Consider the following 18323-nt stretch of genomic DNA (forward strand, 5'->3'; position numbering starts at 1 on the left):
ATTCATTCTTTGCTCAGGGAAATGTAAATATGTTGCCAGTTCCATCCTGCTATTTTATCTCACTCTTAAACACTCCACAGTGTGCATGATCTACACAAATAGAAATCGAGCAAACAACAATTGCAGGCACAGTTCATCGTCTTGGTGAAAGCACTCCCTGGACCTACCTCACTCCTGTCTGTAGAACCTGAGTTTATAGGAAGCCCTAATTTCTTTGGCAATGCTAATGCCATAGTGCATATTTCATGAGAAATTGAGAAGATGATTCCTTTAGAGGCTGAAAATAGGTCTGGCCATGGGGAAGTGTTGAACAGAGCAGCACACGGCAGTCCCCTGGGCTGGGTTAAAGGACTGATGCCAGGCTGACCCCTGGCACCCACACTCATGCCGTCACTGACATGGGAGGAGTACATAGAGCTGGACTTCAGGGAACACGGAGGGAAGAGGGCTTTCCCAGGTTTTCCCAGGTTTTTGACACATGCTGACATGGCCACTTTCTTCCCAGAAGTTTGTGCACATAACCCTTCTCTGTTAGATCTGTAGTAGATTTTCACTAATCTGTATACATTCCTTTTCCCTCAGACATGACAGGATTCTGAAAATATGTACCTTATTAGGATTGTGTAAGATATACAGTCTATATGATTTATTATTTTAGTCACTTTTAGATATGCAAACAGTGGCATTAAGTATAACCACTCTGTCATACGACCGTCATGGCAATTCATCTCTAAAACTTTTTCAACTATTTCCCTTTACAATCATTTTCAGTCTTTTCCCTATAGATCACGTGACAATCACCTCTCTAGGAGTCTGGCCATGGCAGGTTATTCCTATTACCTGACTTGCCTTTTTCCATCAGACCTAATTCCCCTAATTTCTCCAAGATTCAGTCATTTTGCTTCATGTATAAGAATTTTCTTTCTTCTTCAGGATGGGTATAAGTATACAATAACATTCTATCACCTGTGTACTGCATAGTTTGTAGATTCATTCACCACCTCAATATTTGGCTTGGTCCATCTCAGAACTGTGGAGTTGCCCGCGGTACAGTTGGCTGGTTTTATATTTTTGTGGTGGACTGTAAATCACAAGTGCTACAAACAAACACAATCTCATGGGTAAAGCCTGCTTATTTTGGAGCAAAGACAGGAGTGCTTTTATCCTCAATGTGTGTGCTGTGCAGTGATCTCATCTCCTCCATGCACTGACCTATCCTTCCTTGGCAGAGCCACCCCCCTCTTCAAAAAGTCAGTGATGCTTGCCAAAGTCTCTTCAAAGGAAGAAGGGCTTGGAAATCCTGTTTTGATTTGTTAAAAGACTACAAATAGGGGTTCGTGGAATACAAACTTGAGTGTAAGTGCTTTAAATCTTTGGGTTGACTAAAATTTTATTAAGAATTATCATCACATATATTTTCCAAGAAATCTTGCATACCAATGATTGAAGATCCACATGCACATGTGTGTGTGTGGAAATAAAAACATTCTCAAATTATTTGATTGTAAAATACCTTTATTTTACATAGCACGTGTATGTCAACATTTTTCAATATTATATTTCTATTGTCATTTCTAAGTATTATAACTTCTAAATTATGTAAAACATGAACTTTTAATTTTATGCAATTATTATACATAATGTTATAGCTTTTATTATATTTTTAACCAAATGAGAGAATAACTATCTTGCTTGAAGCTCACATGTAATTAACTCCTACCCAGGAAATTCCTGAATTTGAACAAACTGAATGACTTCATTGGAGAGAAATACCTCACTATTAGCAAATTTCTTTCCAAAACAAGCCTGCAACATTTGCTTTAGAATAGAAATAACCTCCAACAAGGTAAAACATTAAGGTTTTAGAGGGATCCCAGCCTCTAATACTTCTGCTAAGTTTAGTATTGTCTAGATGCAAGTTACTGAGCCAGAGTTGATGAATTGAAGACAGATCTAAGAGACAGATGGAAGGGAGAAGGTTTACATATGGAAAGATGGGGGACAGAGGTTAGGAAGGATGGTGAAGATGGTGGGGGTGGCTCTGAGGGTCACTGCTCTCTGTGAGGGTCAACGGGTGAAAAGGACTGCTGGCCTTCCTGAATTAGGACAATTTCCACTGAGTCCTAATAACATTAATTGCTACATACACTCCAATAGTGACTTGCGTGACAAGCCTAGAAACCTGGATATAGTCCCAAGGTGAAAAGTTCACGGAAACTTAGTCTCCTAGAACCCTGGTATCCTGTATAACAAATGCTCCAATAATGTCCTTGCTTTAGTTGTTGAATGGATTTGTGTGCTTTCTCTCAGTATTGTTTTATTATAGGTGTCTCCAAGCAATGACTTGCTAAGTACTTAAGCACAATTGAACTTTGCTTCACCAATGCCCTAGGTAGTCCTTAAGCCGACCCTATGCTTGGAAATCAGTAAGAATTTGCCTATTCAGTGACATTTAGAATTGCCTCTAGTATTGTAAGAGAGATAGTGAAAGAAATCAGGCATTACTATCTACTACATAGAGTTAGAAATATCAGGGCAAGCTTAGAAAAGTATACTTATAATCATTATTACAGTCAGGTGTGGCAGACTACATTGCATATTAGAAGAAAGCTGGTGAGTTCTTCTAACAAATGGAGATTCCGTACAGATACTTACAAGAGCAGCCAAGTTACTCCCATATGCAAGAATTTACCATGACCTAGGAAGAAAGAAGGTTGTAGTCCAAGAAGGAACTAGAGTAAATACTTAGAACTATAGATAGCTGAGTTACACCCATACACAGGAATTTACAATGACCTAGGGGGAAGGTGGACTATGCAATAGACTTGAATTGGAACTATGACAAGGGTATGAAGCCCTGGCCCCTGACTTCTAAGATTAAACTGACCTTAGGTGGGGCTGCTTTTGATCCCAGTTGTTAACCTTGATTTTATCCCAGTTGGTTCCTGTTAGCTTTTTGTATGCATTCCTCTGTTTTGTGTAAAAGTCACTCATAAGACTGGTGCTCACTTTGAGACAAATTACATTCAGATACACACTCTCTCTGTGTCCGTGTCTGTTTGTCACCCTTTTGTCGCCAACTCCTTGCCCACCTGTCCAGAACCCTAATTTCTCCCGTGGATTGAGGGGGGTAAACTGAGGCTGGTCCGAGGCAATAAATGTCACGTTGCTTGTTGCTCAGGCTGTTTTAGTAAACACAGGTACTCCATGTGATATCAAAGTCCAATTAGCCATTCATCTTTGGGACTTTTTCAATAGACACTCAGTGTGACCTTCTGTGAAGAACTGAGGATTCCCTGAGACTAGACACAGGGAGTTCTTTCACATATTTGTTCCCAGGAGCTTCAGGGAGGAAGTGAGGATTGCCGAGCCTTCTAAATAGACAAAAAGACCATTTTGGCTTAGTATGCCCAAGTTGGCAAGGGCACACCATTACCACTACCTGCCTCATACAGCAGCAACTTCCCCTCCATACTTCTTTCCTACAAGGGGGAGTTAAGATCTCAATATGTTAGTGACTGGCATTGGTTAAACTATAGCCACAGTTGCTTAATTCAAAGATTTAACTACAAAGCCAGGGTAAAGGGCTGAGGAATGCAGGCATACATGTTCCTAACTTCCTGGACAAATGGTAAACACAAAGACATGGCATCAAGATTTACCATCTACAATAGCATTTACAAGAGGCAAAATTCCAATAAGTAATTTAAAATGTGATGTCACAAAGAATAAGAGAAACAATGCTAACCATCTAATCACTGAGGAAAGAATAAAACGATGCTCACATTCATCACAATCCAAATTACAAAACATAATGAAATAAATATTTTTACTTTAAGTTTAGAAGGTATAGAACCCCCAGTCCTGTCAAGTAGCATCCTAAGTTGTCAAGGTTCCAATACCTAAACCTGTGTTTTACATAGTACATAGTTACATAGCTTCAGACATAATGAAGAGTGCTAATTACAGCTACACTAAGTTTTGAAGCTTAGTCCATTTTTAATATGGAGCCCTTCAAGATGGAAGAGGAACAGGAAGTTACTAAAGAGGTGGCTGTATAAGGAACACTGAGCCCAGTATTGCCGACTTTCTCTTTTCTTCTAGACAAGTACTTTCTGGGTACTCCAGGCTGGCCTTTCCTGGAACGAAGTATGAACCCAGATGGAGTCAGGGCCCACAGTTCTTCTGTCTCATTCATTCATGGCAGGATTACAGGTATGTACTGCTGGAACAGGAAAATTGCTGGCTTTAACAAAAGGCTTGGGGATATAAGTCAAGGACCTTGGACAACCTCCTCAAGTTAGATAAAACAAAGAGGCTTAGGTAAGAACCTTTTCCTGATGATATTTTAATTTAACTTAGTCATACTCATTTTCAATTACTAGCCCCTGTAACTGTAAGATAGCATGTGAGCATGTGAGTAGGGACGACAGGTACATCGGTGAAGTGCTTGAGCACGAAGACCGGAGTTCAGATCTCCAGAACCTACAGAAATTCCGACATAGCAGCACAAAATAATTCCAGTGCACTCACTGTGAGATAGGAGACAGAAACAGGAGAATCCACAGAAGGTCATGGCCAGCTAGCCTGGTGTATTTAATGAAGAACAACAAAAAATCTTGTCTCCAATAATGAAGAAGGGGAGGATGGACAGCTGAAGTTGTTCTCTGACCTCTACAGGTGTGTCATTGGATGTGGGTGCCCACATTTACATACACTCAAGCACAGACTTAGACACACAGACATATTTACACAAATATAAAATTTGTATGTTTTAAGTCAGCAAGCTTGTGGATGTTTGTTATGGAAACACTGGGAAACAGAAAGTGGGGAAATAGTGGGTCTTAGAGAGCAATCGGGCAGACATTCACTGATTTAAGTGTGGGTATCCTCATATCTGCAAAGAACCTTTATACTTTAATGGATCCATTCCATGAAAATAATTAGGTGAATTCTTTTATATTTCCTCCAAGAAATGCAAAACCAAATATGGTCTGAGGGGACCCTATTGTCACTATGCAGCTCCACAGAACTGCAGAAAAGTCTCTTAGCCACTTTGGGCTGCCTGTCCATTGCCAGAGCAGTGGCTGTGACCTGGAAAAGGCTTCTTTTCATCATCCCCATGTGGTGGGAGAGACAAGGGGCTCTGGAGCGTTTGTGTAAAGACACTAATTCTACATCTGAGAGCCCTGTCAATGTAACCTAGGGTGCACATTTGAGAGATCACAGAAGTGTATTCCTGGTGACTTCAGATTGGGGAAGAGTGTACATATACACATGCTAGAGTCTGTGTTCATAGTGGTCTTGTGAATGGAGCATGGGCTAACTGTAGCTGCTATCAAAACTATGTTTCTGTGGGATTTCAAATAAGTACATTCATTTCTGACATTTAAAAAGCTAGACATTTGCATTGGATTACATTGAAAGAAAATAAAGTGAGATAAGGTGTAAATTTGGCTTCAAAGCAATTTTAAGTTAATCATACAAAAGTAATTCAGTTATACAAGCTGTGTAAAGGTGCCAACAACAAAAGTGGGGAGACTGTGCTTTCTCAGAACTGTTACTCTTTGCAATGCGTCCTGCCACAGAGCTCCCCAGGTGAGGAAATGAAGTAGATCTTTCCTCTATTTCAGTAGGGGAAATCCCTTCCCTTCTCACCTCCAGCCAAGAGTAAATGAGGGTGTTCCTAAAAGCTTTCTATCCTTCATGCCTTCCCCTATGTTAAAGTTTAATATAAACTTTAGAAAAACACCACTACCTTCATTTAGAAAAGTTGTTTGAGGATAAACAGTACCACCCTGCAAACCCTGGAGCAGCCAGGCTGCCACAGACACATATTAGCCCGGGACTCTGCCACTAGCTGAACTGCTGATAGAAGGAAGGAGCTGCTGAAAAAACTTATGAATTCTGTTGCCATCGCAGAGAACAGCCTAATATCCCTTGCCCTTGATGGCTTCTATTACATTCTAGGGCCCTAAGAGAAATGGGCTTGTCAGTATAAAATGCCTTAAAGGCCTCTCCCCCTTCAGAATTGTGGAGGAGACATAGAATTGTTGACTGAGAGGAGGTGCTCTCCGTGCCCCCAGAGACAGCATCAAAGGCAGACATTTTGAGCAAGCACAGATTTAATGCTCATCTTCCTGCCATCTCTCCTCCCTGGCACAATGGCCTTCCCCTGGGACTGACTCTCATCAAACTGACAGCACGATCATGGCATGATTCACCATTAGACCCAAGGATTTTCCCGAAGACTAAGGTGGCTTTGAAAGATAATACACAGGCTCATTTCTATGTTTGAAGCCTACAGTTTTTTGCATCTTAGAAGTTGACTCTTTGAAAATTCTCACATGGAGCCAGCTAATTCTCTGGGTTCTTTTCTTAAACCCATCCTAAAGGCGATTGGATTTCATGAGAAACAAATAACAATTTCAAATTAGCTACAAGGACCCCCATTTGTGTAGCTGGGGAAGGGACTGTTTGTACTGGCAATGTGTGTCCATGTTAACTTAAAGTTCTTGTAGACAAAGCTGTCTGACATTGGGCAAGCTTTTGAATCCCAGATGCCTCCATTTCCATATTCATGAAGAGGCCAACAATAATTATACTGTATAAGAAATTTGTTGCAGAATTAAATAAATTTGTACATGAAAAGGACTTTAAATGATGCTTGACATGAGACAGTAAATGCTGGCTACAGCAATGTAAAAAGAAATAAAGTTATCTGTACACATTGGCTGAAAATGCTCACAAATTACAATCATTAAAATGAATTACAATTTGCTAGTTAATCCCCCACTTCAAGCTTATTCTTGGAGAGGTGCTAGGCTATAACTAGCTATTTGTATTACCTGGAGCATTTTTAAACATGTACTGAGGGCCTATTTGCTCTTAAAACATGGGATAAAGGATAATGAGATCTTCAGCAACTCAAAGAAGAGCCAGCAATACTGACCAACACACAGAAGTTTGGGGCCAGCTTTTCTATATGGAATAGTAGCACAAATAACAGGGTTTTACGTGAAAATGGAAGGGGACATTTTTTTTTCTTTTTTCTTAGATATTTTTTAATTTACATTTCAAATGTTATCTCCTTTCGTAGTTTCCCCTACAAAAATCCCCTATTCTCTCCTCCCTCCCCCTGCTCCCCAACCCACTCACTCCCACTTCCTGACCCAGGCATTCCCCTATACTGGGGCATAGAACCTTAACAGGACCAAGGGCGTCTCCTCCCATTGATGACTGACTAGGCCATCCTCAGCTACATATGCAGCTAGAGCCATGAGTCTCTCTATGTTTTTCTTTGATTGGTAGTTTAGTCCCAGGGAGCTCTGGGGTTACTGGTTAGTTCATATTGTTGTTCCTCCTAGGGGGCTGCAAATCCCTTCAGCTCCTTGGGTATTTTCTCTATCTCCTTCATTGAGGACTCTGTGCTCCGTCTAATGGATGATTGTGAGCATTCATTTCTGTATTAGTCAGGCACTGGCAGATCCTCTCAGGAGACAGCTTTATCAGTCTCCTGTCAGCAAGCTCTTGTTGGCATCTGCAATAGTGTCTGGGTCTGGTGGTTGTTTATGGGATGGATCCCCAGGTGGGGCAATCTTTGGATAGTCATGCCTTCAGTCTCTGCTCTAAACTTTGTCTCTGTAACTCCTTCCATGGGTATTTTGTTCCCCAGAAGGGGACATTTATAGTAGGTAGACTAACAGCCTGCTCAAGGTTGCATGTGTTAATCCCCAGACATTAAGAAAAAAAACTTTCCTGCATGTCAGAAAATAACTCAAGTTCTGAGCAGCTAGCCCCAAACAGGAAGGTCACATTCTGAATGTGTCCTTAAATATTAAGGGAGGAGCAGAAAATTAATGTAGGGTGAGGAGATGCGATTGAGTCAATGACCAACACTTAATCTGAAGGTGACAGGAAGAGGCATCCATGCTTTTCGGGATAGAGAACCAAAATGAATCACTTTTCAGGCATTAAAGTTATAGAAACCATAACAGATTGGAGCTCAACTTCTGTATGAGAAGGGGAAGGTGTGGTGGGCAGACTCGAAGTGCATGGATGATGAGCGATAGTTCTGTATTTGAGATTATGTCATGAAGTCGAAGTCATGCACCAGGCTAAAGTCAGGTGCATGAAGAGGTGTCCTACTCACTGGTCTGGAGACTGAGGAACCAAGAGGTAGAAGATGAGGGTAACTGACCAGATCCTGCTGCAATATAATCTTCTTTAGTCTATAAGTTGTCATGGGGGCTTAGATTCTGAGGGCAGCAGACACTTTAGTGCTTAGAAAACTTTCTTGGGGAAAAATGATGGAGGGTGAACTTGACAGGGCTTGTGAAGAAGTCCAGGAGTGAAGCCTAACAGAAGATGGTTAGAGATGGCTTTAGGACAGTGGGAGTCAACAACAAATTTGAGGAACACCAGCCAATAGACATGAGGGGGAGACAGTTCTGCAATATCTAACCATGGTCATCATTGAGACAAAATTCCCTCTAACAAAACATACGTTGGAGGAGGAGAATTGTCTCAGGAGAGGACCATATTCTTTGCCTCTGGGGGAGCCTCATGATGCTCTGAGAACCAAAGCTGAAATGATGAGCTAACTGGGGTAAGCAGGCTCCACAAGCAGATGGGAGATACTTTTGGTTGTAGACTATTGAATAAAGTGAATAAGATGGACTCACTGTGCAGCACACAGAACATATGGATAAAGTCAGAACTCAGGGGAAAATAGCATATGAGGTGTCATAGAAAAGGATGAAAATGATATAGGTTGACAGGAAATGAGTAGGGAATGTACTAGAGAAGGAGAGTGTGTGGAATATCAGAATCCAGAGACAGAAAAAGGGAGGGGTATCCAGGATCAACTACACCAGCACGAGAAAGATCAGAGTTACCTGGTGCTGGCTGTGGCAAAGATAACTATCAGGTTATTAAAACACAAAACCTGTACACAAGGGATTTCTGGGAGTACTTCTGAATAATAATTATACAGGAAGGACAATGATTTGTTAAACATGTATAATTGATCTTCTCCTTTCCAGCACACACTTCATGGCTTTATTATTTCAGTGTTCACAATGGCCTGTCTCCGGCCTCCTCATTCACTGTCTCCATTCAAGTTCAGTTCTTCTTCAACAAGCCTGAGCCAATGAAGATGTTCCATGTCAGTCAACTCAGGCAGATAAACCAAATAGATCTAGCAAGCAGGCAGCTTTCCCAGGGTTAACCAGCTCCAGTGCAGGCTTAGACACAAACTAGATGACCTTATACTGTGCACATCATGACCAGTTGAGAGGAGTATGACTGTGACCTACAAGAGGATGCTGCATATGACCTTTTCTATAAGGGACAGGATCCCTTTCTGTCTATAGATAGGTGATGTCTGATACTGGGCTGGAAATGAGTTGCTGTTTGCAAACAGCACAACAAAAGATTAGTAACAAAAGCAATAAGACAACAATTATAACACACTATAGTACAGTATTTAAAACTTTAGAAAAAAGATTTTTCTTAGTTCTAGTTAGTTTTCCAGCCTGAACAAGTCCTTTGGGTTTCTGAAATGGAAGCCTAGTGGACATCCATTTCTCCTGGAATGGGAAGACTCTATTTGGCCCTTTGAGGGTTAACATTTTAGTTCACTAACATGACCTATAGAGGAATCTTGATCAGCTGACTGCTTCATTTCTGTTTCCATAGTTGACTAACACAATTCAGACTGTTGTCTTAGTTAGACTTTAATGGCTTGAGACAGAGCACAGTAGTTCCTAGAGCATGAGGCTGTGTCTTCCTTATTCTACACAAATGCTCTGTTCTCTTCTGCCAGCAAAGCAGGCACAGTCTTCTAACAGGGAACAGAAGAACTCAGTTGGTGGCCCCTGTTCCAGGGAAGGCTGACCATGGAGTATCAGAGGCTGATGTCAGAGCAGTCAGTACAACAACAAACAAAGCTGAAGCTGGGCTGGGCCTTTTGCCCAAGAAAATCAGCCACACATGAACTCACACTATGGGGGAGGGAGAAAGGGAGAAAGTGCTTCACAAGACAAACAGAGGAGGGAGGGATGGGGAGTCTGGATCCATATGGATGGCATGAGTATCTGAGACACAAAAGCCTCGTGGTGTGGTCCAGGAATGGGGTTATGCTGTCTGGACCTAGGTTCAGAGAAGTGGTAGAAGGAGCTCTGTTTCCACAAAGAGGAGATGGCTTGAATTTCTGCACATAACAAAATGTGTTGGTTACATGGACAAATCCCTTTTTTGGACACATACAAACCAATTCAGAGCCTGTGCTAACTACCATGGCCAGCAAACCTCAAATCTTACTGGCTGTCATATTGGTAGCCTATGTTTGGGCAGATGTCATATGCAATGAGTGGCTGGGGCAGTGCTGTGCTTGGCAGTCACTTGGGAGTTTAGGCTGAAAGGACTGGTGGCCTGCACTATGTAGCTTGTATGTTTGCTATGGATGCAGGAAGCATGGAGGACAAGTTTAGGAGACTTCTTCAGCAACAGCAATAGATTTCCACTTCATCTCACAAACACGAGTCCCTGTGGGATATAGAGACAACTATAATGGTGTTGTTTGGAAGAACCTTCAAATATGGAAAGGGAGCAGCACTCTTCATGGGTGGGGTTAACCATCCCTCCACCAGCTCATCACTGCAGTGGCTCCCTGTTGCTCAGGAACAGTACCCACTCTTGTCATCTGAGGTCATACAGTTGTTGGTGTGTTTTTGGAACAGAGACATGATCACAGTTTTGGCTTTCCTTGCCCATGGATGCCTATCCCCGCCCCCATACTCTAGGGTATACAACACTATGCCATACAATGTCCTCTTGAGACTGGTTTCCATTGATGAGACCCATACATATAGTTACCTTGTGTACTGGTTATTTTGATGATGTTTTGTTTATTTTTTTACATGCATATAATTTGTTTTGATCAGGCCCAACCATTCTTTCCCCACCAATTCCTTCCAGCTCCTTCCCTATAACTTTTCTCCTCTTGACTTTATTCTCTCTTTCTTTCTTTCTTTCTTTCTTTCTTTCTTTCTTTCTTTCTTTCTTTCTTTCTCACTCTCTGGTGTGTGTGTGTGTGTGTGTGTGTGTGTGTGTGTGTGTGTGTGTGTATGTGATACCCACTAAGTCCATTTAGTTCTATTATGTGCCTGAGTGTAGAACCTTCTAGTGGATCATGGACCAATGTTCATGGAGGTTGTGTGTATGTGAAGCTATTTCTGTCTACCCCTCATCCAGTTACTGCCAACTGATAGCTCCTAACAGGAGTGGGATTTGGTGAGCCCCTCCCCCATCTTGTGTATGTCTTTAAGTACTGATTATTCTTAAATTCTTGCTGGATCAGGTCACCTCGATCATCTTATAATCCCAGCCTTCTAGAGGCTCCCCTGGGAGAGTGGTGCCTGAGGCTGCCATGTGTTCTGCCTACTTCATCACACAGCTGTGAGCGTGGTGCAGTGTGTAAACATTATAGATGAGAAAGCATCCAGCAGAGTCACTGTAACCCGACCAGCTGCTCACTGTGATGATGCTACCTTTATTAAAGTGCTTTTGAAATTCTCCATTGAGAGCCCTTTTCAGAAATAGTATTAGGAGAAAGCATGAGGCTGGTGAGCTAAAGGCCAGAGGGATGAGCTTCCCGCCCAGAGTTGGAGCCTCTGTTTTTATCCGTGGAATAGGCCTTTCAGCTGTTACTCTACCTGCAGTCAGTTCTTTGGTCTGAGTGAGGAGGCTTTTACCCAGTGCCTAAAGTGAGGCAGTGATGAGAAACCCTCGACTTCCTGACTGAAAAGAGACTGGTTCATGGATTGATCATCATAGGACAAGCAGGTAGATATAGATGCTAGGCTGGAGAAGGGTGCTATGGGATGCAGATACTAAGAAACCCATCAACTTCAGGAGCACGCATTTGGTGTATGCTGCCGTGGGGATGCTCAGAAGCTGGAGTGGGAGAGTGGCATTGTCAAGGACTAGAGTACAAAAAGGGGTTTATAGCCCTGCAGACTATTACAGGATATTTAATTATTATATATAGAAAACCTAATTGTTAGCAAAATATACAAGCTTAGATAGATATTGTGTTTGTCAGATGCAGTTAGATGTATCCTGACCAGATGCAATTTGGGTGTGCCTCTAAAAGTTTCCATAGATAAGAATGCTAAAGAATGGAATGTCCCAGCCTTTTTAAGGCAATTTGGGAGAGGTCTTTGCTATATGACCAGAGGCCAAAAGTCTGCTGGATAACTTTGAGCTACCTCACCATAAACATGAAATGTTTCAGACACTACTAACTTTGCTTGGAGTCCCTCTCTCATGATGATGACATAGTTCAGTCTGCCAAGGGTGCAGAGGAGGAGCTAGGGACTTCTTTGATAAGCTCATGATCCCTCTTAGGTTTGGAGGAGCTCAACAGAAAGGTAGACTAGCATGGTAGAAAGACATAGATAGAGATTTCTAAAGAGCTAGCAGTTTAGTTGTAGGGACAGGCTGTAACTAGATAGTCTGATTATAGTTTAGAAGTAAACTTGCCTTGCTGAGCTAGCAGATTTTTATCTCCATTTATGATTCCTGTGTCTTTATTGTTATAAATATTAGATAATTTAAATGGTTGTATAAACAGGAGAGGTATAAGTGGTCTGAGAAGATTAATCAGGAAGGTCCAGCCTGGGAAGGCAGTGAAATAGAGGCAGGCAGAAGGAAGGGCAGGCCTGAGAAGGAATAGTCTTAGGCCCACTACAGCACAAGGGAGAAGGCCCTTTGTTTACGCTTTCTATCAGCTAGGATCCCCTGGGCTGATTCTCCCTCCTACACAGAGAGGAGTCACCAACGCTTTTTTGAGAATAACCCTTTCACAAACTTCTGAATCCTCTTTGGGCTCATTGGCCCATTCCTGGGAGTTTCTCTATGAGAGTTTGCAGCTCGTACACGCTAATTCACCCTTCTGAGCAGGATACTTTCCAGTGGTCAACATGTTCCTCAAATGTGGTCAGCAGAACACAGCACACAATAAGCACCATTCACTAGCATTGTTTCTGATCTGCATCCAAGCATCAAATGCAGTAACTAAGTAGACATGTCATAGCCCTGAGTCACCCTGAACTTGCTGTTAACCTCCATATATAAAGCTGCTAACCTCATTCCCTATGCCACTTAGGGGCAACTTTTTTTTTGTTTTTAATCTGAGCACATAATTTTACATTAATCAGTTTACATTTTCCTTGGTAAAATGTGGTCCATGTTTCCAGGCTGTCAAGAGCTTTTAGGAATGTCCTGCTAGTTTTATGATGTGCTGCACAAGCATGTCAAACCTGAAAGCAAAGCCCTCTTCCAGCTCTTCATAAAGATGTTTTATGAGTAAAGACTGAGACAACTTTACAGACTACCACTCATGACCTTGAAAGCAGGCTGTTTGGGCTAGATTCCATCTTCTCTTTTGGATACTCGCATTTTCTCATATTTGACATCTCCCACTTTTATATATAGGTTCATCAGAATACACAGTTTGGAGCTATACAGGGTGAAGTTTTTTTGTGTGTCATGTGAAACATTCATTATTTAGGAAAATCTTTACTTCAGGTCCCCCCTTAACTTTCTGAGTGTCTGTGAAATTTTGGTAGGGAGCATCATTTCTTTTTTTTTGATTTTTAATATTTTTATTACATATTTTCCTCAATTACATTTCCAATGCTATCCCAAAAGTCCCCCATAGCGCCCCCCACTTCCCTACCCACCCATTCCCATTCTTTTGGCCCTGGCATTCCCCTATATTGGGGCATATAAAGTTTGTAAGTCCAATGGGCCTCTCTTTCCATTGATGGCCGACTAGGCCATCTTTTGATACATATGCAGCTAGAGACAAGAGCTCCGGGGTTCTGGTTAGTACATCATGTTGTTCCAACAATAGGGTTGCAGATCCCTTTAGCTCCTTGGGTACTTTCTCTAGCTTCTCCATTGGGAGCCCTGTGATACATCCAATAGCTGACTGTGAACATCCACTCCTGTGTTTGCTAGGCCCCGGCATCGTCTCACAAGAGACAGCTATATTTGGGTCCTTTCAGCAAAATCTTGCTAGTGTATGCAATGGTGTCAGCGTTTAGAAGCTGCTTATGGGATGGATCCCTGGATACGGCAGTCTCTAAATGGTCCATCCTTTCATCACAGCTACGAACTTTGTCTCTGTAACTCCTTCCCTGGGTGTTTTGTTCCCAATTCTAAGAAGGTGCACAGTGTCCACACTTTGGTCTTCATTCTTCTTGAGTTTCATGCGTTTAGCAAATTGTATCTTATATCTTGGGTATCCTAAGTTTTGGGCTAATATCCACTTATCAGTGAATACATATTGTGTGAGTTCTTTTGTGATTGTGTTACTTCACTCAAGATGATGCCCTCCAGGTCCATCCATTTGGCTAGGAATTTCATAAATTCATTCTTTTTAATAGCTGAGTAGTACTCCATTGTGTAAATGTACCATAATTTCTGTATCCATTCCTTTGTTGAGGGACATCTGGGTTCTTTCCAGCTTCTGGCTATTATAAATAGGGCTGCTATGAACATAGTGGAGCATGTGTCCTTTTTACCGGTTGGGACATCTTCTGGATATATGCCCAGGAGAGGTATTGCTGGATCCTCCGGTAGTACTATGTCCAATTTTCTGAGGAACCGCCAGACTGATTTCCAGAGTGGTTGTACAAGCTTGCAATCCCAGGGAGCATCATTTCTACCTATATTGTTTCACATACTTAAAGACCCTGAAACCATGCTTCATTGTTGACTATGAGTCTCTTTGAACACTGTGTTCTGTAAATTCCATATGAACTTGCAAATAACATGGACTTCCTGGAAAGGATCTCCCTCTCTGGTCAGCTTCTCAGTTCATTAAATTCCTCTCCATGACTATACACTCTACCTTTGTAGCTTTTCTGATTTTCCAAGGCCTTATGCTAACGAGATGGAAGAACAAAGTTAGAATGGGATATCTTCATGGAGGGAGCAGTAGGAGACACAGGTGAAAGCAGTCTACAGATGCATGTGTGGCTATGCTTACTTCATCTCTTCCACAAAGACTAGCTTGTTCTTTTTGTTGTTTGTTTGTTTGGGGTTATTTATTTATTTGCATCTATATATCTGTGTTTACATGTATGTCGCATGCCTGTGAGTACCTGCAGAAGGCACAAGAGAATGTTGGAACTTTGGAATTGGAGTAATGGGTGGCTGTGAGCCCACCTAGCATTGATGTTGGGAACAGAACTGAGATCGTCTGCAGGAGCAGCAAGTGTACTTCATCACTGGCCATCTCTCCAGGGCCTGGATTGTTCTTGAGAACAGAGAAGGAAGGCACCATTTCCAGCATTCCTCAGTTTGCGTCTATCACACTGAAATGGCAGGTACACAAATCATGAATATTTCTAAACAGTAACAACACAAGCTGATGTTCAAATGGACACACACTGGAAGGATTTCACTGTTAGAGAGTTTTTAAGCATGTGATATCATTTCCACCTAAAATTCTTGAGAATCATGAAGGAACTTATACAGTCTAGCTGGAGTTAGTTGCAAAAAAAATCAATTTCACAAAGAAAAGTTTATTCAGCATTAAGAAACCTAACTGAATATTTAGTTATCCATACATGAAATAAACATTACAGTCATATTTTCATGATAAAGGTAAATTAATAAGTGTATTAAAAATGATTTAATTTGTAATTCTAAAGTTATTAAAGTAAGAGCTTCTCATTCTGTTTTTTTTAACAAAAGGATGAACAAGTCTAGTTCTGTGTTTTAGCATCTCAACTGTAAGTAAATATTACATATTATATAAACCATTCTAATGTGTAAAGTATGAAACCAGAATGAAAACTTACAGGGCTTTTCATCCATGTGATGAGCTCCTTTCGAGAGCCCTATGTGGAACGTACTGAGGCTTATTTGCCAGATAAGGTGCTAGCTTTTATTTCCTACTCTCATGGAGTATAATAATTAGAGATTCTGGTTGCCAAGGGTGAAACACTCCTCAACTCCAAGTTCAATTGTTTTGTGAATTTGTAATTGTACCCTTTCTGAGGCAAGGCAGAGGAGAGGAGATGTGTAAAAGTGACTTGAAGAAGACAATAACTGAGTCCCATGATGAATTCATAATGATGCTCCCAGTGTGAGGGGTACTGTCTCCCTCACAGGGCACTCTCTGATCTCTACTGCTGCTCACTTTCAGATGTCATATATTCAAGAACCTTCATATCCCCAGACTAAATGCCCAGGTTGCACTGAGTTCAGATGCTATATCTAAGCCCCCACTCTGTATTCTCCATGCCAGCTAAGCACCCATGTTCTAAACTGCAGAGAAAACCTGTATTTGTCTTTACTGTTGTATGCATGAGGGTAGTGGGAATTTTATCTGAGAAAACTAACTAGCCTTGTTTCCTTTCTGGGCACACAATAGGAATTCCCAAAATGATGAATTAAATTACAATACAATCAGCAGATTTGTCTTCTTGGTCAATCCTTCTAGATTAGATAGAAAAGTCCAGGAGGCCAGTGTTTACTGAAAGCATCCTATGTGACAGGAATTACTGAATGGTTCTTAAAATTCTGTCTACTGATTTCAGACATGATGGACACAGCATGCTTCCTTCAACTATGAGAATAACACATGGCTACAACATGCAAGTAATCAAAGACTAGTTTAGAACTCTTGATCCTGGTGGCCCTGATGAACAAAGGAGAGACTCAGATGTCACCGAGTAAGAGATGCTTGTGAGCCTCCATGCTGGTGGCTTCCTCAACAATGATGGCTGTGGAAACAAGCAGAGCAAAGAGACAGCCCTTCTTCTAGATATCAGAAGGGTGCAGAAAACGCAAAAGAAATCTGAGGATTAGATCAAGTGTGCAGCATCCCCCAGTCAGGCAATACTTATGTTAGTCAGCACAAAAAGAACATTAGGAATGAGATAGAAAGGATCATAGAACCTCCCCCACTTTACTGCTACTTGCTATCTAGGCTCTGGAATGCTAAGGTATGAGAGCTCTGTGCTTGACATAGGTACATTGTATCAGAACTATTAGAACAGGGAGAAAGGATGATTTGCACAGCTTATATAGAAGCAACACATCACTTCTCAATGGAACTTGAGCCTCTGTAGACTGTGATGTCTGCAGAATGTCAGTCTCAGATGCAGCATTTGCCACATACCCAGGGATGCTTCTATTGGTTAAAGAATTTCATTCAAAACATACACAGAATCCTTGTAATTCAACAAGAAGATGAATAAATCAGTAATATATATATTATATATTTAATATATAATATATATTTGAAAGGAATTTCTCCCTAGCAAATATGCAAATGGAAAATTAGTACATGAAGAAAGGGCCAAGATCACCAGTCATTATGGAAATTCAAACTAAAGTCACACTGAGATGCTACTTTACAAGCACTAGGTTAGACATAAGCACCGACATGGAGAGTAATGAGTGTTGGGGAAAATGCTACCAAGAGATGGGACCTGGTATATTGCCAGCAAAAATGTGAAAGTGTGTGTGTGTGTAGCTCCTTTGCATGCAAGAAGCAAAGAGAGGGGTGCATTCTCAGACTCAGTTGGCTTTCCCCTAGTTATTCAGTCCTGGAACCTAATCTACAGAATGGTACTAGCACAGAGAGTAGGTCTCCTTGTTTCAGAGAACTGAAAGTAAGCAATCCCTGCAGGCATTCCAAGAGGCTTCTGTTCTAGGGAGTTCTAGATTTTCTCAGGTTGACATTAGGCATCACAGCACACAAACTCCATACCTCTTCCTAGCGGTGTACTTGTATGACCCAACACAATGTAAATAATTGTGAACAGATATTATACTGTCATATTTGCAGAATGATGACATAGAGAAAAGTCTGTTTGTTCAGTTGAAAGTAAATCATTACCTGTCAAACTCTATAGCATATGTAGAACAACACAACATTTTTTTCCTGTAATATTTTTGCTTTGTGGTTCACTGAATCTGCAGGTGAGAAATCCTGGATGAACCTGTGGACATGGGTGAGATCAATACTGACCTGCAGACTAAGGATAACTGAGAATACATAGCATACTTAACTCTACATGACAATAGAATTTCAATGAGCCTATTTAAAAAGTAATTGAGTCAATGACCAAAAGTTAACATGTTGTGTGTCTGAAAGATTTTTCTTTAAGATATTTTTAAGGTCGGCTGACACTCTCCAGCTACCCACAACACCCGCCACAGGATCTTAAGACTTCTGGTGAGTGGAGCACAGCTTCTGCTCGAGTAGGACCACAGGCCTCCTCCGGCCGGACCAG

General features: G+C 41.4%; 1 protein-coding gene across 1 annotated transcript in view; it reads right to left on the reverse strand.

Moving 5' to 3' along the window:
• The window catches only part of Rarb (retinoic acid receptor beta), a 664387-nt gene that overhangs the window by 288512 nt on the left and 357552 nt on the right, over positions 1-18323 (reverse strand). The window lies entirely within an intron of this gene.

This window comes from Mus caroli, chromosome 14, assembly GCF_900094665.2.
Source record: "Mus caroli chromosome 14, CAROLI_EIJ_v1.1, whole genome shotgun sequence".
NCBI lineage: Eukaryota > Metazoa > Chordata > Mammalia > Rodentia > Muridae > Mus > Mus caroli.